The sequence below is a fragment of the Macrobrachium rosenbergii genome, chromosome 21 (genome assembly GCF_040412425.1).
Source record: "Macrobrachium rosenbergii isolate ZJJX-2024 chromosome 21, ASM4041242v1, whole genome shotgun sequence".
Taxonomy (NCBI): domain Eukaryota; kingdom Metazoa; phylum Arthropoda; class Malacostraca; order Decapoda; family Palaemonidae; genus Macrobrachium; species Macrobrachium rosenbergii.
Genome location: NC_089761.1, coordinates 27,902,701 through 27,908,143, shown reverse-complemented (window position 1 = coordinate 27,908,143; position 5,443 = coordinate 27,902,701). Strand labels below are relative to the sequence as shown.

The window sequence follows — 5,443 nt, the reverse complement described above, 5'->3', positions numbered from 1 at the left end:
GTCAGTCAATAATAGCCCTGGCCTTCAATTTCAGCCAACCCTTAATAGAAATGACGGAACCTTCATCAGATAACAATCAGAATGAAGTCAATCAGAATGAAGTCTGGTATACTTTGTCCTTCAGTGTACAATACTTCGTGATTCTTTCTAAGTGATTCAGTCTAACAATGCTTTTCTTGGAGGAAGTCAGTCATTAAAAAATAACATTCAGGAACCTTGACTGGATACGAATGTCAATTCTATCAGGAATATATGCTAATCACTTTATCCATAATCAGAATATTTACTTAACCAGAATCTACCTATCTACTGTGCCTATCTATCTATACCTATACATATTCATAAAATTAAACTTTTCACATTCGCCATATAAACTTCGTGTCGTGAAAATGGCCACAATGCTCTTAATTTCCCGTTCTTTTTGGATACCCCCGTCGCTACAAAACCTCGAATTCGAAATGGAAATCAAATGAAGATTAGTGTTTAGCGGAACTTCACACAAACCCATCAATGTAAAAAATATTGCTCATTTGAATGTTTTCGTCAATAAATGCAGCATCAGAATTGGCACAATTAAATGGATGCATGCGTATCCAAAAGTATGAAAAACTACAAAGTTCAGATCATCGACCTATACCTATACTGTACACATACACAAAATCTAACTGTTCACATTCGCCAAGTAAACCCTTTGTAATTAAAATGCCTAGAAAGCTCTTCTAATTTTTCGTTCTTTTTTGGATACCCCCGTCACTACAAAGCCTTGAATCTGCTATCAAAATCAAATGAAGATTAGTGCTCAGCGAAACTTCAGCAAAACCCATCATGCGTATCCAAAACAAAATCTAGAAAGTTCAGACCACCGTCGCTATAGCATTTACATTTACTTCCGTCAGGATTCGCTCTGTCAGTACTAAGTGCGTTGTATACCATTCTCGATCTCTTGGTATATAAAATTGTTGAAAAACAAAATGCTGTGTCCTCAGGATTACTCAGGATTAACTATTCTAATAATTTCCAATCTGAACTTACAGCCCATTTTCATTCTATCTATTGATAGCTCCGTATCATTAGCAATCCAAGACTGGCTTACTCTAGTGGCACCTCTTGGGAAACAACTTTCTAGGTTTACCACGAAGTGAGGTAAACCACTTTCAAGGTTAAAAAAGAAATAGGTATTTCTTAAAAAGCAGAGTTTTTTTTATGAAACTTCGCAATTTCAACGATGTTTTTCATTCTTACACTTCGACAGCCCATCTGTTTTGTTGTGTACTAAAACTTTTCATTGTGATCAAATTACATATACTTACTTCGTTAAGTGAGGTTCATCTGTTTTCTCGAGTACCATTACGAATTAACCAACAGCTTCGTGGAATAATTCAGAGTTGCTTTGCTTTCTCCATTTGAACTCCATTTGAATTCATTAATGTATTTTTTTACACTTTTAGAATTGTAAAAATGCTTCCTACAGTAGGAGTTATGAATTTTATTAAACCAATTCTTAATTAGTTATGTGATTATCCAAAAACTTAAAGGCCAGCTTGAATTTTGCACCCAATATAAATGGTTCAAATTCTTGGAAAATACCAAAAGAAAATGTAAAATATATCAAAATACTTAGAGTAGGAGGAATATTAGCCCAGTTAGAAACGTGATTTTTATCCCAAAACAACTTAACAACCAGTTTGAGTTAAAAAGCCATTAACTTATTTTAAAGTACCTTAGAAAACACCCTAAATTTCACTGCAAAAGTTTCTTGAACAATAATAACTTTTTTTATTTTCAGCTTCAAAAAACATTAACACCAGGGATATTAATTTGGTTAATGTTTGGGTGCCCTGAATTGGTTGAAGTTCATATTGGAAATACTAATTTCCCAGGTAAAACCATGATTGGCATTTCTCCCTGAAACTGAATAATCATTGAAAATCAAATAAAATTAACAAATAAGTTTGATTTTTTTTTACTTATTTCAACCTGAAATTACTTACTGGGAGTTCATTGTAGCTTTCAGCTCAAATCAGGCAGAAAGCTGCTACTCTGAATATGCAGATGGTGATAATTGAGGCTGGTGATAAACTGAGGCTATCAGACTGCCCTCGCTTCCATTCGGTTCAAGTGATTCGTTATCAGTTCAAAGCTCCTATATCCCAATTCCAGTCACTTCAAGGCTTTCGTAATCCATATTCCAACCACCGAAATTGTTTCGTTATCCGAACTCCAGTCAGTCTGAGGCTTTCGTTATCCAAATTCCAATCACCTCAAGGATTTCTTTATGCAAATTCCAATCGATGCGAAGCTTTCATTTTCCAAATTCCAGTCAGTGCGAGGCTTTCGTTATCCAAATAATCAGTTAAAGGCTTCCGTTATCCAAATTCCAGTCAGAGCGAGGCTTTCATTATCCAAATTCCAATCAGTTAAAGGCTTCCGTTATCCAAACTCCAGTCAGTGCGAGGCTTCTGTTATCCAAATTCCAACCAGTTCAAGACAAAGTTATCCAAATTCCAATCAGTTCGAGGCTTCCTTTATACAAATCTCAGTTATTTCAATGCTCTTGTTATACAACGCCAACACAGCCTGAAAAATGAAGATAAATATTAATGTAAAGTCACTAATACGGGCCACGTAACTTGGAATTCCATGTTCTTTTGAAAATTAAAGACTAAGTTTTTAAATTCTTGAAATGAGATAAAGGCAATTGCGTTAATGCACTTTGAATGGCGAAAGAAATTTCCTTAATTCCGAGACTTATTGAAATTGAAAATTCTTTAGTGAAACTTTCCATTCAGGACTTGCGGGAATTCAGAAATTTATAATATTGACAAATCTGAAATTCAGAATACTTTAATGTTCTTGGGAGATTTTAATGCATTTTTAATAAAATTACATATATGACCACAAATATCTGTTATGGCTGGGTTCTTTACAGTTACTGTCTACAGTTCTAAGACTTTCAAAGATGAACAATCTCCAGGTTACATTTACCTCAAGTTTTTGTAAAACTGTAAAGGTCCACTTAAAAGAAATTTTTGGCTTTGTTTGAGTTTTTGCTGTTGTGTGTGTGCGTGTGTGTGTGTGTGTGTGCAAGCCCCCCTCTGACGTACGGTAGACAAAGTCTACCGTACGCCAGAGGAGCTCCTCCCCACTTCGGGGAGGATTAGCTTGCAAAGTGTTTGGTTTGAGCATTCTAAAAGCGGAATGTCTCTTACCTGTTTACTCTGAAGGAAAAATAGATACCAATGCACTGCTCCTAGGACGCCGGATCCAAAACTGTATTTCTGTAGGAATAAAAATACAGGCAACTAAGTACAGTTACAGAATAGTAGTAATGTCATGCAGTTTGCTGAAACGGACTCTAAATGTAATTGGAAAACAGTCACCAAATACGAAGAATGTAAGCACATTAGCATGGCAAGCAATGGGTCAAAATTTTTAGAATATAGAATTACATAAAAACTGAATAGGCAGTACAATTCGCAGGTTAAACCAAAGCCACATATTCTTACCTAAAGCAAACGAGGAGCAACGAGGCATAATCACACTTCGCTGATCCAAATTTCCAAAAGTCCGGTCCAGTTTCCAAAAGTCCGGTCCAGGTTTCCAAAAGTCCGGTCCAGTTCCCAAAAGTCCGGTCCAGTTCCCAAAAGTCCGGTCCAGGTTTCCAAAAGTCCGGCCCAGGTTTCCAAAAGTCCGGTCCAGTTCCCAAAAGTCCGGTCCAAGTTTCCAAAAGTCCGGTCCAGGTTTCCAAAAGTCAGGTCCAGTTCCCAAAAGTCCGGTCCAAGTTTCCAAAAGTCCGGTCCAAGTTTCCAAAAGTCCGGCCCAAGTTCCCAAAAGTCCGGTCCAAGTTTCCAAAAGTCCGGCCCAAGTTTCCAAAAGTCCGGTCCAAGTTTCCAAAAGTCCGGTCCAGTTCTCAAAAGTCCGGTCCAATTCTCAAAAAATAAAAGTCCAAAAAGTCCGATCCAGTTAAAAAAAAAAAGAAAAAAAAAAAAAAAAAACAGGTCCAAAAACGCTCTGAACTTAACACTTATCACAACGCCAATCCAACACGGAAGAATGTAACTCACTTACTGCCACACCGGCGAAACAACGATGCCTGAAAGCCAAGGATAATGGAAACAAGCATTCTGGCTTAGATGGACCATTGAGCCAGCTGTCAAAAGAACGAAGTACAGCTGGAACATGAAAGGCCAGTTTACCACGGTATAAATGGGGACAGTTTATTACAGAACGATGCAAAAATGTTAATTTCTTTAATACTTGTGTCTCGGAAGAATGTTTATAACAAAACGATACCAAAATGTTGATTTCTAAACTACCTAGAAGTCTCACGATATAATATAATATATATACATATATATATATATGTATACAGTATATATATATATATATATATATATATATATATATATATATATATATATATATATATATATATATATATATAATAATTTCAATTAAGACGCTTACAAAAAGTATAAAAACAATCAAAGCAATAAATTACATGTGAAAACTTGAAAACGAGACTTAAAGCAGCAAAGATACGCAATAAAAAAGGGAAGTGGGAGAACGCAAGATAAAAAATTGATAATAAAAATGAGACCAAAAATTCATCCTCAAAATAAAATGATTAAGCACAAAAATAATACATAACTTAAACCCTCGCATGAAACCTCAGATCATCTCAAAATCTAACTACCTGTCTGTCCCTTGAAATAATCTGAAAAAATGTTTCGAAATAACATAATCACTAAAAAATTATTCGAAAATACACAAAAAATATATAAATAACTTAAACCCTCATATAGAAACTCAAATCATCCCAAAATCTAACTATATGTCCCTTGAAATAACATGAGAAAATTTTCGAAAGAACATAATCACTTAAAAATCACACAAAAAATCATTCGAAAATACACAAAAAAATATATTGAAAACTTAAATCCTCATATGGAACCTCAGATCATCCCAAAATCAAACTATATGTCCCTTGAAATAACCCGAAAAAATTTTTCGACACAACATAATCACCTAAAAAGCAAAAAATATCTATATTCGAAATGAATACACAATAATCATCTCAGATTCTAATTACCTTTCCTTTATATAATGTGATTTTTTCGAAATAACATAATCACTTAAAATCCCCAAAAATTTTATTCGAAATTACAAAAAAAAAAATATAACTTAAACCCTCACATACATGGTCGAATCATCTCAAATTCTAATTACCTTTTGCTTTATATAATTTGAATTTTTTTTCGAAATAACATAATCACTCAAACCCCCCTAAAAAAATTTATTCGAAATGAATGCACACACAAAAAAATATAGCTTAAACCCTCACAAGGAACAAAAAAATATAACTTAACCCTCACATACATCATCGAATCATCTCAAATTCTAATTACCTTTTCCTTCATATAATTTGAATCTTTTTTAGAAA

The 5,443-nt window shown here is 34.3% G+C and overlaps 1 long non-coding RNA gene across 2 annotated transcripts in view; it reads right to left on the bottom strand.

Annotated features, from left to right (window-relative positions):
• The window catches only part of LOC136849574 (uncharacterized), a 22,208-nt gene extending 18,031 nt beyond the window's left edge, over positions 1-4,177 (bottom strand). Inside the window, exons 1-3 of one of the 2 annotated variants that reach the window (XR_010856317.1) lie at positions 3,507-4,177; positions 3,210-3,278; positions 1,992-2,577 (exon numbers count right to left, since the gene is read on the bottom strand). This is a non-coding gene — a long non-coding RNA (uncharacterized lncRNA). Of the gene's footprint in view, positions 1-1,947; positions 2,578-3,209; positions 3,279-3,506 lie in introns of those variants that run through there. The other variant, XR_010856316.1, reaches the window with a different exon arrangement.
• Between the last annotated feature and the right edge of the window lie 1,266 nt (positions 4,178-5,443).